Below are 18726 nucleotides of genomic sequence, written 5' to 3'. Positions count from 1 at the left end.
CTACGGCACCATCCAGAAATCAATTTAGCTGCAGCACCGAAAACAACCCAGCAGCAGCCTACACTACCTAGTTTCTTCCAAGCAAAATTTCCAGCGAATTCAGATCGAGCACAGAAAATTACAAATGCAATTGCAATTTTTATAGCACTGGATATGCGACCATTTTCAAGTATTCAATCGGTGTGCTCAAGCCCCGTTATGTATTACCAAGCCGGGCGCATTTCTCGCAAAATGTGCTACCAAAACTTCTAGAGAAAACGACGGCTAAAGTGGAGGAAGGGTTGAGTACTGCTGAGTCCATCACAATCACCACAGATGGATGGACGTCCCGTGCCACAGACAGCTACGTGACCATAACCGCACACTATATTACGGGCAATTGGCAAATAGCAAACCACGTCCTCCAAACACGCCCGGTGTATGAGAGCCATACAAGCGACCATTTATCGGGAATACTTAAAGAGGCTGTGATAGATTGGAAGATCAGCAGATCAAACGTCCCCGTTCCCGTGACAACAGACAACGCCAGAAACATTGCCAATGCTGTCAAAGCGGACGGATTTTCACCGCATATATGATGCTTTGCTCACACTGTTAATCTGGCTGCGCAGAGAGGGATGGGCGTTCACCAGATGTCACGTTTTTTCACCGCAGCACAACAGCTGCAGCTGTGTTGAAGGAGAAACAGGTGATGCTACAGCTGCCCTTACACAAGCTGGTCCAGGATGTGGCTACTAGGTGGAACTCTAGCCACGACATGCTCGAGCGCTACCTTGAGCAGCAGGCTGCTGTTTTCTCGGCATTAACAGACAAGAGTGTCAAGAAGAACATTAAAGACATCGTCACTCTGTCTGATGATGATGTGAAACTAGCTGAGGACGTGGTCCAGGTTCTTAAACCTTTGAAAACTGTGACAACCCTCATGAGCACTGAGCAGATTCCAACTATTTCAATGATCTTGCCAATTAAAAAATATAAAAACTTTACTAAATAAAGTGCTGTGTAAATCAGTTAGGCCTATTTATTTAAAGTCAGTATTTAAATATAGTCAGATAATAATAGTTCTTAACTTTAATAAATTAGCTTCATTCATCCTGGATTTCATATTGTATCTAACATTATGCTGCAATTATATTACGGATTTGGTCTTACAGGCCCAAACTTTCAGGGATGAGACAGAGGAGCAATCAGAGATAGCCTCCAGCAGCAGTGACTGTCCTCCTCCAGCCGAAAGAGCACCAATGGCTGAACTGTTTGGAGACATCTTTCCAATTGAACAGGCATCATCATCCAAGTCTTTGTCTGAAGTGGTGGATGAGGAGGTGCAGCATTACAGAGCAGTGCAGAGCCTCTCAGCAGAGATGGGGGACTCGAGTTTGAGACTCGGACTCGAGTGCGACTTAAGTCGCACACACAGTGACTTGAGACTTGACTTGAGACTCGTCCTCGAAAGATTTCAGACTCGACTCGGACTCGAGCTGCTGGACTCATGAACAATGTTTATTTTTTAGGAAATAACTAATGAGCTCGACGTTATTCCCCTGCCTCCGTTTGTTTTTTGTTTTTTTGTTTTTTTTTAGGCGCGGCTGCCACACATGAGAGGACAACAAACACACGTCGACTGCATTGCCATTCAACATTTGGATTTAAAAACTTCAAACAAAACGGCCCAAACAGAAGATGCATAATAATAATATTAATACCTAAATTATTTATAGATAACGTTTGTGTATATAGGCCTATGTAGGCTACAATATATATTATTTTGAAACAATAATCGTTTGTAAACATTAACAAACATGCGTGTTTAGCCTATTTGAGCACTTCCGTCAGTGAACAAGCAGCCTACAAAACGCTAAAATTAATAATACATTTAAAAAAAAGTAGCCTAAATAAGAATGTTAAATAGGCTATTAAATAAACATTCGTTGCAAAAATTCCTTAAACCTCGCCCGGACCTTGTCTGACAGCTCATCAGAATACTGGCCCGAGTCCGACTGGAACTTTTTTCTTTCTCTTTCCCATTACACAGCTGCTGTTTTTAATAGCAACGTGATTACATTTATTTTCGTTTATTTAGTTTATGAAGTAAATTTAGAAATATATTTGGAACACGTTTTGTTTGTGAAATTCAAGTTTTTTTTTTTTTTAAAGTAGGCTAACCACCAAGCGGCCAGCGACAGACAGGGCTGTGTTTCCCGATAACGATTGATCTTTGTAGTGCCTGGAGCCCATCAGACATGAAATAACTAGTTATATTCCTTAAATGACTTCTCCCCCATGATTAACACCTATGTGCTATGAGCCAGACCTCTGGTCACTATCCAACTCATCCCCCACCATCAAGATAAGACTCTTACAGAAATGCAGATACACTTTCCTTATTCAGACATACAGTTATATAGAAATGTACACATATCAATGTGTTACCTTTTCTTATATTGTTGTTTCTGTTATGTATGTCGGCCTCAAACATTAATCCGTAATAGGTGAATTATTGTGCATGCTAAGACTCTCACATTTAGAATCACTCAGTCAAACGAGAAGATACATAGATCATGTTTGGTGTCTATGAGCAGCATTTATTATTCCCTAAATGTTAATGTTTGTGGCATCTTAATAACTCCTTGCTTTATATGTATTATTGAACTTTTGAAAGTTTTGTGGCCAAACAACCAATCAGCTTCCACATGCGAAACACCATTTTGAGAGACAAAGACTTTCAATCTTCCCTCCAAAACTCAGATCAACCGGATTGGACAAGGTCCAACTGTGGGCGTGAACGACCTACAGGTTTATAAACCTTCCCTCATCTCTCTCTCATTCTCTTGCCTTCTGGACACAAAGACACGTCACCCGCACCTCCCCCCAGATCCATAGCAATGGAGATGATGAGGCCTGCAATACTCTCAAGGAACTGGAAAGGACCTTCTGAACTGAACACATACGGAACCAATGCACAACAACAACAAGCTTGCAAGTATCCGTCCTTTCTACAAACGTAGATAGCTGCGTTTAAGGCGTTTTATAAAAGAAACGATTTCAGGTTGTTCAGAACCGTTTTCATTCCTGTCCCTTGCAAACTCACTTTCTGTCTCTCTCTCTCTCTTACTCTCTCTCTCTCTCTCTTTCTCTCTCTTACTCTCTCTCTCTCACGCGTTCTCTGTCTATTTGTGTTTTATGTACGTTTGTCTATGTGCGATCGTTTGTAAGTAGAATAGTTTAATAAACAACCATATATTCACATATAATGATTCTCTGTGCTGAATGCTTACATTACAAAGTCACTTAAACTGTTTCGATCTCATATTGCTACCTTAAGCCCTATTCTGTTCAATTGTTTTAACTCCGTTCTGATTAGTAAAACACGTTGCCGTGACGACGGGCCAACGTCAGAGTAATGAGTATCACTGAACAATTTGCTGGACAAAGAAACCAGTCGATATCATTATTACTGTTACTGATCAGAAACTGGAAATTGCGTATATTTAATGACGATTATTATACACGATTTCCTGTGAGTTAAACTACTTTCCCTGACTGAAATGTATATTTTAAATAACTCATTTCATCCTATTCATTGGTCATAAGACCTGGTGGAGTTTTGCAGTGTATATGTGATGAGAGAAACAGTCTCATGCATATACACACATATATTGATCATCTTAAATTCTTTGAGCTAACCAAAATTCTCTACACCTTAGTGCTTAAGAGCATTTTCTACGAGTCATTTTGCGAACGTTCTAAATATCTGGACCTGTTGGCGATTCAAAATCATGCCGTGTGAAAGGTGATCTGACTGAAAATCACATCGGCGATTACCTACAGCCAATGAGACAGCAACATCCAGGCCAGCGGGAAGTTGGAGGAGGAGTTACGAAGGTATAGACCACAGTATCAACAAGAATAGTTTCGGCTTTTTTTCTTTTCGCTGCAAATGAGTGCACATGCTATTTGTATGACAAGCTTCTTGCGGGCTACCATTTTTTATAATAATACCAGTCTCACGTGAGAACTTGCATGCCTGACCTCGCGTTGTTTCCATGTCACTTCTCGCGTGTGTTTGGTTGTGAGACGTAGTTTGCGGACCGGGACAAAGTTGTCGGCGATTCTTCCTATTGTGAAGTCATGCAGTGTGAAACCCCCTGTTGCCGATCCATCGTGCAGTGTGAACACAGCAGCGACGGAATGCTACCCCAGATAGTCATGCAGTGTGAAAACATCTGTGACGCGATTGCTTTGAAAATCGTGCAGTCTGAACTCGGCATTAGGAGTCGCTATCCGTTGGTCAAGTGCTGAAATGTCACATGCTGTTATAGCAATCCATCTAATTTTTTATTTCCGATTCTTCTTCTACTTGTGTGAATGTATATTCAACTCGAATAACATAAAAAGTCCTGTGATTTATTTTTTGAGCAAGTATAAAAACATAAATTAACTGGAAATGTCGTACTGTAAAAACACTGTCTTGCTCTAATCTTGCATAAAGCAAATTCTAACAGTCCTTGCCGGAAATGACATCAGCATCATTTTCGATATTTATATGAAACCTTAATTATTTAAGTAGAATTATGTATCAATTTCTTTATCAACAATTGCTTATCTAACATCAAAATAAACAAATAAGTAAATAAATAAATAAATAAGCTCTTACATTCATTTTTGAAAAGTTTAGCCTAATTATCTTTAATTAGGACAAAATTTTAAATAAGCACATACCTAGGGGTGGAGACACTAGCAAAATGGCTGAAACCAAAAAACATTTTTCAATAAGAGGAAATTAATATTATTTTAGAGGAGGTGGAGCTACAAAAACCTCCTAGGTTTACCTCCTATTGACAGACACTTACCATCTTGAAATCTAGTTCAATTAGATTTAAGTATTTTTTTTTTTATATAAATGTGCCTTAGGAAAAAAACATCACTGGTGTCCATCTTGAGACAAAACAAAGGGATTGATATATTTTAGGATCAGTCAGTGCAAGTGTCCTTCAGTTAAAAAAGCTCAGACTTGCATTTTAGTCTGGACTATAGGCTTAAGCCTTGTCTGTGAAAAGAGGGATATATATTTTACTACAGCTTCAGTCTTGAGGGTGTGTGTGGCAATATTAGTATTAGGGCCTATCTATTAGCCTATCCATATAGGTGCAGAAAAATGTTTAATGTGCAAATTCTTTATCAGCACTCTCCATATACATTTATAAAAGGACAACCTTTGACCATTATCAACCTAACAAGAGAATAAATTCAGGGAAGAGGTAATTAATGCAATTTCTTCAAGTGGGGCCTTCTGCAATTAGTGAAATAGATGACAATCAGTGTGTGACATGTGAATACTATCACAGCCTGAAAAACTTTAAGTTTTAAGTTTGTAATTTTAATTAAAACATTTTTTTCATCCTAACATTTATTATGTAATTGTATTTTATTTATTTATTATTTCTATATTGAATTGTGTAATGAGTAGAAAATAGAAATGAATAAATATATTCATACCAATAAAATGAAAAATTACTTTGAAGAGAAGTACATTTTAGGTGCAATTTACCGGATGTCCAGCAGGTGTCCTCATAACTCTGTCTTCTTACGATGCACTTAACGGTGTGTTCACACGGGGCGTAAGCGTCAACGCTTAACGGAAGGCGTGGCTGACGTTTATGGTCATAGCAGCGTCAGCCAATGAAATGCTGCTCTTGAACAGGATGAACGTGATTGGCTGCCGCCTGGCCACTGTATTTGCATAGAGCGATCTGATTGGCTGACGCGGCGCTTCACTGGCGTTGCTCGCGGCAGAAGTTGAAAATTTCTCAACTTCTGCCGCGAGCAACGCGAGTGAAGCGCCGCCGACGGATCCACAATTCCTTTCGGCAAAGCTTGACGTCACCCATTCAAAGTCAATGGGAAGCGTTGACGCTTGCGCCCCGTGTGAACACACCGTAAGGCTTTACGATTACTCCAGAGCACTCGTAGATCTACGAAGATTTTCAAGTGCTACTTAAGTTACGATGTTTTTGGGAAACAGACCGTAATATTAAGATCAGTCGTACGATCGTTTTTACGAACTTCTTAGGCTTACGATGCTTTTGGGAAACGCAGCCCAGATCAATTTAGCTCTCTTAAGTCATCACGATTTTGATAGATATTAAAAACTTAAAGCATATCACAATATTAGTTTTATAGTTTAAACTAGATAAATGTGTGCTATTAGGCGCATATCCAATCGTTTGCGCCAAGAGTGAAAGCTGAAGCTGGCTTTACAGGACCTGGAGGTGCCGGTGCGCAGATGACGAGTCAGAATCATCAACTTCACCTTTGCGACAAATAGTTTATTAATAAATAATTCGAATATCTCCTTACTTTTCCCCAGACACATTCATGGTAATTATTTGCGGTCAGCTTTAGTGCATTTGAACGCGGAACTTACAGCTGCGTTGAAGGCACTTTAGGTGGCGCGGTATTGGGACAGTCACAGCCTTTGTTTTGCTTCCACCATGTAAGTGGGCCTGACTGTACTATAGTAGGCTACTGTCTCCCAAATATTGCTCAATCTCTTTTATTTTTGCTGTCTGTTAGTGGCGCAGCAGTCTGATCTTCTTCATTCATATTTAAGCGCGAATGAGAACCGTTTTGCGGGGGATGAAAGGTGTATGGAAAAAAAAAAAAAAAGAATATTCAAATCTTACATTTTAAAATCGAATGTCAACCCACCGAACGAATATTCGAATAATCAAATACCAATATTCTGGTCCAGCCTTAACAGTGAAAGGGTAGGGTAACGTAAACATGGCTTATGGGGACATCTGTGTCCTCATAAACCAAACAGCTTAAAAAACATACTAAATGGTGCTTTCTTAATTTTTGATCTGTACTGTACTGTGTGTTCATGCTACAAGGCAAAATACAGATATTAATCGAAGAAATATCGTTATCGCGATAACAGTCTACACTGTAAAAAACAACCTATAGAATCTACTCAATAAAATGGGGTAAACTGGTGTAACAATTTGCACTCAGTTTGTTTGGGTAGATTCTATCCTATATATCTGAGTAAAGAATACCTGAATTTAAGAATCTACTCAATAAAATGGGGTAAACTGAGGAAACAATTTACACAGTTTGTTTGGGTAGATTCTATCCTACATATCTGAGTAAAGAATACCTGAATTTATCAGCTAAGAAAAAAAAAAAAAAAAAAGTAGGTAAAGTCTACACAGCAAAAAGCGCAGTATTAAATGAACTCTCCCGGGAGTTTATTTGAGTCCATACTCAGAGTGTTAAAATCAACACTGAAGCAGTGTCAAAGCTAATCAGGTAATTAAGTGATTCATTGAGTGGTGATTGAAAATTATTGAAGACACCAAAATTTTTATGTCACCATTATAGTGGTCAGTGTTAGCATTAGTTGGGCTCTTGACCTGTAGCTCTTTAGCATTAAGTTTTGTTTAGCTGTTTAGTTAAACCAGCCAGACAAGCTAAAGAGCAAAAGTCATGCAGTGGTGATAATTCTAGTTTAAAATAAGCTTAATTTGAACCACTGCAATCTTTAGAGTGCAGTCTTTCAGTTCTATATCCTTTATATATTACAACTGCTTTGAGGATTCCCAGTAGCAAATATAATAAACCCTTTTTTTTTTTTTTTTTTTTTGATTGGCCATTTTACAAGCTCCTCTGATCAATTTTTTTTTAAAGTTGCTCTCTTAGGCACACACAGACATCAGGAATCAGCATATGAATCTCAACAATGGTGACAAACAGCATATTCAGTAACAGATCAACTCTAAACATCACGGAAATCATCAGCTCATAATTTATTCATGCCGCAATGCATGATGGGAGACAAAGATGAGTTTTGATTGGCTACAACATACGTTTTTGATGGTCACCATTGTTGTGATTATCATGCTGATTGTTGATGTCTGTGTCTATTTCTAAAGTGCGTGCATATTTTTGTCAAAATAAGCTTCAAAAACACCTCTCTGATTAATCCAGCGTAATTAATAAATAAAATATAACTCTGTTATTCAGGTCACTACATTATGACTTTGTCAAAGCATGTTCAACATCTCATAATCTAATTTCTCCTGGTTAGTCTGACCGTTATAACTCAATTAGAGCACCCAATCAAAACCTAATGTTAAGAAGATAATGGTAAAGAGCTAAACTAATGCCAACACTGACCACTATAACGGTGACTTACAAAATTAGATTTTCTCCTTTTGGTGATTCTGCTTTTTAACATCAGGTCTTTAATAATGGTCAATCACCACTCAATGAATCACTTAATTACCTCAATAACTCTAACACTGCTTCAGTGTTCATTTTAATACTCTTGAGTATGGACTCAAACTATTGGGAGAGTTCATTTAATACTGGGCTTTTTGCTGTGTAGACTTTACCTACTTTTTTTAGTTTGTCTTAGCTGATCAATTCAGGTATTGTTTACTCAGATATATAGGATAGAATCTACCCAAACAAACTTTGCAAATTGTTACATCAGTTTACCCCATTTTATTGAGTAGATTCTATAGATTGTTTTTTACAGTGCAGGTAATGTTGCTATCCTGTACTTTTACTTAAGAATGTATCTGGTGCATTGCAAAACACCTATTGTCAACTGTTTGTAAAGTTGAAATATATGCATGTACACTGCAAAATAATTACTACCTTTTTTACCAACACTGTATATATGTATTAGACTGTGGTTGTCTTTTTTCTAAATTTTCAGAGTACAGAGTGTGATTCCAGAGGTGTCTTGGGCTGGGAGGCAGTTGATGCCCTAGCAGGCTACCTGGTTGGCCTAAACCGAACGATCACTGCCTTGTCATCACAAGAGGAGGCCGACATAGTCCAGCTGTACATGGCTCTGCATGCCATGGACAAGGTACCATCAAAATACAGCCAGAAGGTTAAGAAGAAGACTTTGCCAGGACCTTGGAGAGCATCCAGAAAGCGGAGTGGCTCTGCTCCCGGACAGCAGGCAGCAGAGAGGTAATTTGACTATTTGGATTTTCACTAGTTTATTACCTAGTACACTGTCTAGATTATATCATTCTTCTTTTCCATAGACTGTTCATGACTCATGGGCAGGCGGCTCAGGACCCTGAAGTCCACAGGGTCTGTGAATGTGTTTGCCTACGGCTTTTAAAAGAGTTTCAGCAAGCACGGAACAGGCCCAAGGACACAAAAGGAAAAACTCTGCCAATTCCACAATCTATTGTGGTGGTATACAGCCACTTAAAACAGCTGTTAGAGGACAGCAGAGTGGTTCTAGGACAGACCAACCTGGTTCTGGTCCCAATAAACACCACTACTGTCTCTTCGTGGTGAGTCTTTTATGCAATACATTTAAACAATTACAGTATTATATCAAGATTGTACTTATAAAACCTTCCTGAACATGCTTTTTTTTTTAATTATACTAAGCAAAAACAATGGGCTTTAATCTATTAAAATTGCTAACTTTAAATGAAGAATGTTTCTCTTGCAGGCTACTAAGAAGACAGAAACGTGTGGACAGAGACATGCTGTTGCAGGGTACAGCACTGCCCAAACAATTATATTTAGCAAAGGAGTCACTTCCTGAAGTCCGCGAACTTCCAGCTGCTCCTGCACAGCAAGGGCATGAGGCCATGGTATTTGAGGAGCCAGCAAATCAGGAAGGAGAGGCCTTCTTTCGTAAGCGTTTCTCCAACAGGTGCCCACTGGCCACCCCTCCTCCTGGATCTTACTCTGCATTTCCCATATACCCACCAGCACCACACTTTGAATTCCCCCCTGGGTCCTACCCACCCTTTCCCAGCTACCCACCTGGTCTACCAGTGCCTCAGTCTACCCAGTTTATGGCTCCTCCCCAATTTCAGCCCTCCTTCCAATTCCAGCCCCCTCCCCAACTCCAGCCCCCTTCCCAATTCCAGCCCCCTTCCCAGTTCCAGTCCCCTCCCCAATTCCAGCACCCTCCCCAACTCCAGCCCCCTTCCCAATTCCAGCCCCCTTCCCAATTCCAGCCCCCTTCCCAGTTCCAGTCCCCTTCCCAGTTCCAGTCCCCTCCCCAATTCCAGCCCCCTCCCCAATTCCAGCTGCCTAATAACCTGCCACCACAAACTTGTCCCTCTACTCAGCCCAGGCAGCGCACATGGAGAAGGCAGAAAGCTGCCCAAGAGGATGAGGAACGAGCAGCTAGGGGTGAACCACCACGGAAACGACTAGCAAAGGATATATATCACTATATCTGCAAGCAGTGTGGGCTGACAAAAAATAAGACAACTGGCCACACTCAGCTGAAGGGCAGGTGGTATTGTCCAGCCTCAGGTCTCTCTGTTGCACAGTGGAAGGAGAATGTACAGGGAAGTCTTTGATTTTTTTTTTATTGGTTTTGGACGTTTATATAGTTAGATTTTTATATAGTTGTGTATATGGTTGAGTTTTGAATTTGCTGTGCTGTGAACATTTTGTTTTTAGTTGCTGTTTGCAGTGCTTAATTTGCAGTGTTTGTTAAAAAGAAAGACACAACTCTTGTGGTGTAATAGTAACACAACAATCCTTTGGGTGGGAGATTCCAGGTGCAAGTCCTGGCAAGAGTGTGTAATGTGTTTGTCAGATCAGTATTTTATTTTATTTTTTTATTAGAAAAATTGTTTTTATTAGAAATTGTATAGTCAAAATTAAGTCAAACACTTTACTCAAATCCCTTGTGAGTGTTCATGAAGTTTTCTTTCTTTTTCTTTCTTCCCCCATTTCCCCCTCTCTTTTCCCTTTCTTTCCCCCTTGTAGCAGTCCCTTTTGCCCTGTTTTTGGCCGAGTGGTTAAGGCGATGGACTGCTAATCCATTGTGCTCTGCACGCGTGGGTTCGAATCCCATCCTCGTCGATCGGCTCCTTTAGCAGTAATCCTCGGTCCTGGGGACCCCACTCTGCACTTTTTGAGTGTCCTCCTTATCTGACACACTCAGTTCAGTTCACTGAGTGCTCTACTAATGAGCTGATGGTCTGAATCGGGAGTGTTAAATAAAAGGACCACAGAAAGTGACGAGGTGGTCGAGTGGTTAAGGCGATGGAAGGCTAATCCGTTGTGCTCGGCACACCTTGGTTTGTGTGGGTTTGAATCCCATCCTCTTCATTTGATGATTTAGCACCACTGAGAGCCCACCGGAACAGACAGGCCCAACCTGTTTACGATGGGTAGCGGTGAGCTGTAATTGTGCTGTAGTTTAATGATACCTGCAGCGAAGTCTTGAGAACATATTGACAAAACAACAAATCTTCTGGCTCCAGCACGGTATGATCTATGAAAAAAAAAAATTAGTTTCATCAGATATACACCAATTATGAGCTAAACAATTAACTACAAACAGAATCACATCTGATATTCAATCAATCACAACTACTCATAAGATTTTTAATCTGATATTTACATTTTTCAAAGACCACTCTGATCATACTCTCTTCTTCTACGCTGCATAAATGCCACACAGAACGTTCATCAATGGTGTGGAGCATATGAAATAAACCATTACTCCACACCCGAATCACGCTCAGAAAAGAGTATCAAAGCTCATCATCGTAGTTTGGGAGACAATACACTTTTGAAACACATTTCCTAGTTAGAAACTATAGAAATGATCCCTGAAAGTATAGTCTTGACCTCCATTTTGCAAAACCAGCTTAGGCAACTTCTGACACTTTGAGTCTCAGAGATGGTGACAACCTAACAACAGAGATGAGAAAAGTTACATCTGAAACATCATTAGAGTCCTAAAATTTTTTTTGTAATTTCAGTCAGATGCAGTTTTCATCGGCCCCCAAATTACACAGGCGAAACTGAGGCTCTCGCGTTGTGCGAGACTGTCAACCCGTCCCGTGGGTAGGGCTTAAAGCAGGCTTAGAGATTTCTTCTGTCAGTTTTGACCCAATCTATTTTTGGGAAGCGCAGTTTGACCCAGCAGTGCGGGCCAACAACATGTTCTGTTTTGCCGCGTGAAGGCGGTTCAATGCTTTGGACAGCGTATGGTTGAGTTGTGATTTTCCACCAATTTGGGGCACCTTTCTTATGGAAATCAAGGATGATTTCATGGGAAATGGAAAACTGGTGTAGCGTTTGGCTAATAAGCTAAAGCTACAAAGGATGTACCGGTGCCCCGTCGTCCAAGCAGAATCCACATTCGGCCGTAATCGGAGGTTACTACTAATGTTCGATTGTGTCTCACAGGGAGTTTGGCTCAGGGCCTCAGTGGAAAACAGGCCCTCGGTGACTGAAACAAAAGACGAAGAATGCATCCACATGCACATGAATCAGGAGTGTTAAATAATGACGAGATGACGAGGTGGTCCAGTGGTTAAGGCGGTGGAAGGCTAATACATTGTGCTCGACACGCATTGGAAGCTTTAGCGCCACTGAGAGCCCACCGGACCAGACAGGACCAACCTGTTTACGATGGGTAACGGTAAGCTGTAATTGCGCTGCAGTTTAACGATACCTGTCTTGAGAACATATTGACAAAACAACAAGCCTTCTGGTAAAAGACGGCTCATTCACTATTCCCTCTGTGCTCAAAACAGCCTGCTGAAAGCACGGCAGCAGCAGCTGAAAAGGTCCGCAGCATGGCCTGTCTCGGTCAGCAAGGGGACGGGGTGGCCGAGTGGTTAAAGCGATGGACTGCTAATCCATTGTGCTCTGTGCAATGGTTGGAATCCCATTCTTGTCGTTTGGTTCCTTTAGCACTGGACCTTAATCCAGGTCCTGGGGACCCCATGCTAAACTATTTGTGTGTCCTCCTTATCTAACACACTCAGTTCAGTTCACTGAGTGCTCTACTAATGAGCTGATGGTCTGAATCGGGAGTGTTAAATAAAAGGACCACGGAAAGTGACGAGGTGGTCGAGTGGTTAAGGCGATGCAAGGCTAATCCGTTGTGCTCGGCACACCTTGGTTTGTGTGGGTTTGAATCCCATCCTCTTCATTTGATGATTTAGCACCACTGAGAGCCCACTGGAACAGACAGGCCCAACCTGTTTACGATGGGTTGCGGTGAGCTGTAATTGTGCTGTAGTTTAACGATACCTGCAGCGAAGTCTTGAGAACATATTGACAAAACAATAAATCTTCTGGCTCCGGCACGCTATGATCTGTAGACACCTCTTTGACGAGAACCAACAACCAGCCACTCCAACAAAAGGAAACAAAACGAAGCAAAACTACCTTTTTCAAGAAGCGTCCAGAGAGACCGGCAAAAACTGTCGAAGCCGACTGTATTTCAAATCATCCCGATGGGATATCGGGGAAAGTTTTCAACCAGCAATGATCACACCTCAGATAAACCACACAAGCTACAACATTGCCTCTGCGATAGAATACCGGTGACGGTTGTGACCTTTTTGTGCACCTACGTGGATGTGAACCGACAAGGTGGTAGCAAGCTGGATGAGCCCCAGAGACAGATCATCAGTGAAGACCTCTTCACCTAGACGGCCATCGACGCAAGACTGTGAAAACCAGATCCTCTCCAATCTGACACTGTGGCAACATGGAACTTTTGCATCTACATTAATATTAGTCTGTTTCTTCTTATTCTGAGGTCACCGTAGCCGCCAGATCCATTCTGTATTCCGATCAGATGGTCACTGCAGTCCCCCGGATCCATTCCGTACCAAGAGCAGATGGTGGATCAGCACCTTCAGCCGAATGTCAGCGGATACCATGTCAACTAGATGAGCCCCAGAGACAGATCATCAGTAAAGAATGAATCCACATGCCACAGCAAACTCGAGCTGGTGAAAATGTTCATCAAACACCCGCCGCTGACTTCTTTTAAAACAAGCCAGCTTATTGAAGGTGCACAGGATAAACGCCCTGAGAAAGCTGTGCCTCGCAACCCTAAGAACGGCATAGGCGTTAGTGGACACCAGGGGCCTCATTTATAAAGACTTGCGTAAAAACCAGTGATGCGCGGGTCAATGTATAAACAACCCGAGCCCGACCGACGTTTTTAATAACCCGCCCGCAACTCGGACCGCAAAATAAAAAAAGAAAATATTGTACCCGACCCGCTTCCTGACCCGCATGTTTAATATTTACGACTGACAGCAGCGATTATATGCGGCTATATGCAGTGGAGATGCGTTCACTGTCAAACATCATTCGGCATTAAGTAATTTTGTCAAAAGAAATGTTCTTGATTACAAGAAAAATACAGATTGTTCTTGTTGTGATTTAGTTTGTCTTGCCTTTATAGATTTAAATAGATTCATTTTCGAAGTAGGCTTCACTAAATTATGTCAGTGATTCTCCGATGTTACAGTTTTTTACAATCGTTTTTGCACTAATAACAGAAACGTAATGTCTTTTTTCAAAACTCTAGACACATAATTCACAACCAATGATCAAAATGCACATTTTTCAAACCACTTAACACATTCTTCAAATGCTTGGATACAATACACATAAGCCAAAGATAATTTGTTCATTGAACTTAAATCACCTGTTCAAAATGACACAACTTAACATCAAAGTATTACTATTTCAAAATGCAACTCACACATTACATCTGAGATGAGTGTGCATTCATTTCATTACAAAGATTGAACTATCAGTTGATACATCTGCTTAAAATGAAAAGTAACTGTTGCATTACCCTTGAAGCATAGCTTTTATGGAAAATAGTGCATGTTTCAGGATAGATCATTTGACACCAGTTACCACAGAATATGACCCAGATGGACTACACTACACTCTCAGAAAAAAAGGTACAAAACTATACCTTTTAGGGTACAAGTAGCTGTCACAGGGGTGTTACCAAGGGTACAATTTTTTGGGTACATAATTGTACAATAAGGACCCATTGTGTACCTTTAAAGGTACCTTTATATGTTTTGTTGGCCAGGAACAAAATTGTACCTCTGCAGTACTTTTTTTTTTTTTACCGTGTAAAAATCTTGTATCTTTATCAGATATGGTTTCTATGGCCCCATGTACCTCTTTTACAGAACACATTTTCATATTCAACATTACTGAATGCAAGATGTCATTTTTATGTTATTGCTTTTGTGGTTTCAATGAGTTATTGGCTACCCTGGTAAAAAAATAAATAAATAAATAAATAAAGAATGTATCAAGAACGTTGGTGCACAAATTAGCCCTGCTGAAGAAAAAAAAAAATCCAAAACCAGCCTGCTATTTGGCTGTTTTTAGCTGGTCAACCAGCCTGGTTTTAGCTGGTCATAGCTGGTTTTAGAGGGGTATTGGCCACTTTTCTGTCTGGTCAGGCTGGGAAACCACCAGCTAAAACCAGCCTGACCAGACTGGGAGACCAGCTAAAACCAGCTACTTCCAGCTTAAACCAGCTAAAACCAGCCAACCAGCCTAGGCTGGACAATATACTGTACCCTGCTAAAAAAAAAAACAGCTAAAACTTTGAATCTAAATTTTTTCCCTTTAGAAAACCTATGCTGAGATTTATTTTATCAGTAAATTCCACATTACAGTATTTCAATGATCCCACTGTGTCTGTACTGTTCTCAGTCTAAAGTAAAAAAAAAATGAAACCTGAATCACATATTTTGTACAACTATATTTAATGATTGTACTAGCAAAAACACATTGAAACTATGGGTAACTTGTGTATGGGTGATCTAAAGTAATGTTCCTATAATATTTCATAATAAATTCGTTTTTTGAAACAATGCTTCTGCTAATGCAAGGCTTCTTTAAAGATATGAACGCACTATGCAAAGTTTTGAACACTGGACAGCCTGTGTTACAAATAATGACTGTTTTGAGTTTTGTATCTAGAGTTTTGAAAAATGACATTAAGGTTCAGTTAATAGTGCAAAAACGATTGTAAAAAACTGTAATGAGTTACGTAATGGCTACCCTGGTAAAAAAAATAAAAAAAAAAGAATGTATCAAGAACGTTGGTACACAAATTAGCCCTGCTGAAAAAAAAACAAAGAAAAAAAAAAAAAAACATCCAAAACCAGCCTAGGCTGTTTGGCTGGTTTTAGCTGGTCATAGCTGGTCAGCAGGCTGGTTTTAGAGGGGTATTGGCCACTTTTCTGTCTGGTCAGGCTGGGAAACCACCAGCTAAAACCAGCCTGACCAGACTGGGAGACCAGCTAAAACCAGCTACTTCCAGCTTAAACCAGTTAAGACCAGCCAACCAGCCTAGGCTGTTTTTAGCAGGTTTTTTTTCAGCAGGGTACAATATACTGTAAACTGTATACTGTACCCTGCTGAAAAAAACAGCTAAAACTTTGAATCTAATTTTTTTTCCCTTTAGAAAACCTATGCTGAGATTTATTTTATCAGTAAATTCCACATTACAGTATTTCAATGATACCTCTGTGTCTGTACTGTTCTCAGTCTACAGAAAAAAAAATGAAACCTGAATCACATATTTTGTACAACTATATTTAATGATTGTACTAGCAAAAACACATTGAAACTATGGGTAACTTGTGTATGGGTGATCTAAAGTAATGTTCCTATAATATTTCATAATAAATTTGTTTTTTGAAACAATGCTTCTGTTAATGCAAGGCTTCTTTAAAGATATGAATGCAATATGCAAAGTTTTAAACACTGGACAGGCTGTGTTACAAATAATGACTGTTTTGAGTTTTGTATCTAGAGTTTTGAAAAATTACATTAAGGTTCAGTTATTAGTGCAAAAACGATTGTAAAAAACTGTAATATGACCAAGAGTTATTTTATTTCGATCTACAGTGTAATAAATGTTAAGAAAATGATTAGCCTATAGCCCTAAATATTAGAGACTATAAGCTTATTCATTTTTTCTTAACTTTTATTCTTCTAAAAATTATCAAGAATATTAAATCAACTTAATAGGCTAGGTTAACGACTTTTCTTATACAAACATAACGAATGCACTTCAAAATGAAGTTTTCATAGGCCTATATAAATTAATAAATAAAATAATATTATTTATATATATATATATATATATATATATATTTTTTTTTTTTAATTGTATAGCTATATCAAATGAATAAGGAAATTATAGTGCCTTGAATTTATTAAGTAGGGCCTAATGCTTAATTTCGTTCGTTTGTTTCGCTCTCTGGAAATGTAAAGAAAAAATACCGTTTTTATTCGGAATTCGTTTTTAATCCCTCGTTTTAAACAAGCATATAGCCTACATGAGATCATTTATATTGCTTGAATAAAATATTCCTTTATACAGATTTAAATAATTTCATTTTCGAAGTAGGCTACTCTAAATTATGTCAGTGATTCTCCGATGTTAAATATGATCATTAATTATTTTATTTCGATCTACAGTGCAATAAAAGTTAAGAAAAAGATTAGCCTGTAGCCCTAAATATTAGAGACTAAAGCTAATTCCTTTTTTCTTAACTTTTATTTTTCTAAAAATTATCAAGAATATTAAATCAACTTAATAGGCCAGGTTAACGACTTTCTTATACAAACATAACGAATGCACTTCAAAACTAATGTAAGATTGTAAAAGGGATTAATTACACATATAATTTATAATTTAGCTCAAAGGGAAATCGAATATGATTCAATAGGGAATTTGAACAGAATCGCTGTTTTACGGCTGTTCAAGAGTCGACCTGCGATTCATTCACAAGCCGTAACAGAAACTCTGCGATGGATATTACTATCCAGAATATAGTGAAAACACTATATATTAGCACAGTAGCAAAATCAGCAGTTTAAGACATTAACTTGTAAGCACAAAACACAAGATACTTATCTTTTCTAATAAAAATATGATTTTAATGGATAAACCTAACACATACAAACTAAACTAACATAAAACACACGCATTCACACAGGTTGCAGAAAGAGAAAGTGAGGAAAGAATGAGTTTAAAGGAATGAAAATATGAAGTACCAAGTTAGCAATATGTGCAATTGCTTAGACCTGAACAACCATCAATCACTTAATTAACCCTCGTATTGAGTCTCTCAAAGAGATTATTAAACTTTATATCAAAATGCACCAGTTCAGTAAGATTCTGGAGGTTACTTGCGCGTTGCCTTTGAGAATTCCTTTAGTTGCGTCGCTTCAGGGCTTTCCCGAGGTTGCTGATTGGTTGGTTCTGTGGTCCTTTGTGTGCTTGGGCGTTGGCTGGATATGAGAGTTGCGTGCTGTTGAAGTTGAGGTCAGCGAAGACGTTTAGGTTGGTCGCGGCTTGCACAAACTTAACTAGAAACGAAACTCTCAACGGAAAGAAATAAAAATAAAAAAAAGATTAAAGAAAAAGATAGAAGTGTGGTGATCTCCTCATGTTTCCTTTAGATGAGGAGGCTGGCATTCAGGCCAGGCGGCGTCGAGACGTAAGAGAGCTTATAGTGAAGAGATAAGAGAGAAATTTGAGGGTGTCCTTGAGTTTTTAAACTCAGCCTTTGGACACATCCCAAAATGGTGTCTTGACCAATTAGAACAATGTCCGAAGTCCGGTGGACTGCTGGTTCCTCCTACCAACCATAAATCCCAATGTTATCTTATTAGTCCCGTGATCCCAAATTCCCGCTCTTTGCAGAGATAAATTTGGACATGATTTCTTTTTTTTTTTTTTTTTTTTTTTTTTTGACATGTTTATTCAATATTAGCAGGATGAATGTACAATGTGCTTTCCAGAAATACAATAAGTTAACAACAATTCTTTAGGCCATTGTGACATGAATTTTAAACAAACAATAATATCAAATAAATAAGCAAATCCAAAATGAGTAAATATACATT

General features: G+C 39.2%; 2 non-coding genes across 2 annotated transcripts; both read right to left on the bottom strand.

The window, feature by feature from the left end:
- Positions 1-11421: 11421 nt before the first annotated feature.
- Positions 11422-11637, bottom strand: LOC141347561 (small nucleolar RNA U3). The gene has a single exon (XR_012357380.1). It is a non-coding gene; the product is annotated as a small nucleolar RNA U3 (small nucleolar RNA).
- A 1571-nt stretch (positions 11638-13208) lies between these two features.
- LOC141285713 (U4 spliceosomal RNA) lies at positions 13209-13348 on the bottom strand. Its single transcript, XR_012338842.1, has one exon. It is a non-coding gene; the product is annotated as a U4 spliceosomal RNA (small nuclear RNA).
- Positions 13349-18726: the final 5378 nt, after the last annotated feature.

Source organism: Garra rufa, chromosome 1 (genome assembly GCF_049309525.1).
Source record: "Garra rufa chromosome 1, GarRuf1.0, whole genome shotgun sequence".
NCBI classification, from domain to species: domain Eukaryota; kingdom Metazoa; phylum Chordata; class Actinopteri; order Cypriniformes; family Cyprinidae; genus Garra; species Garra rufa.
This window is presented reverse-complemented; position numbering and strand designations above follow the sequence as displayed.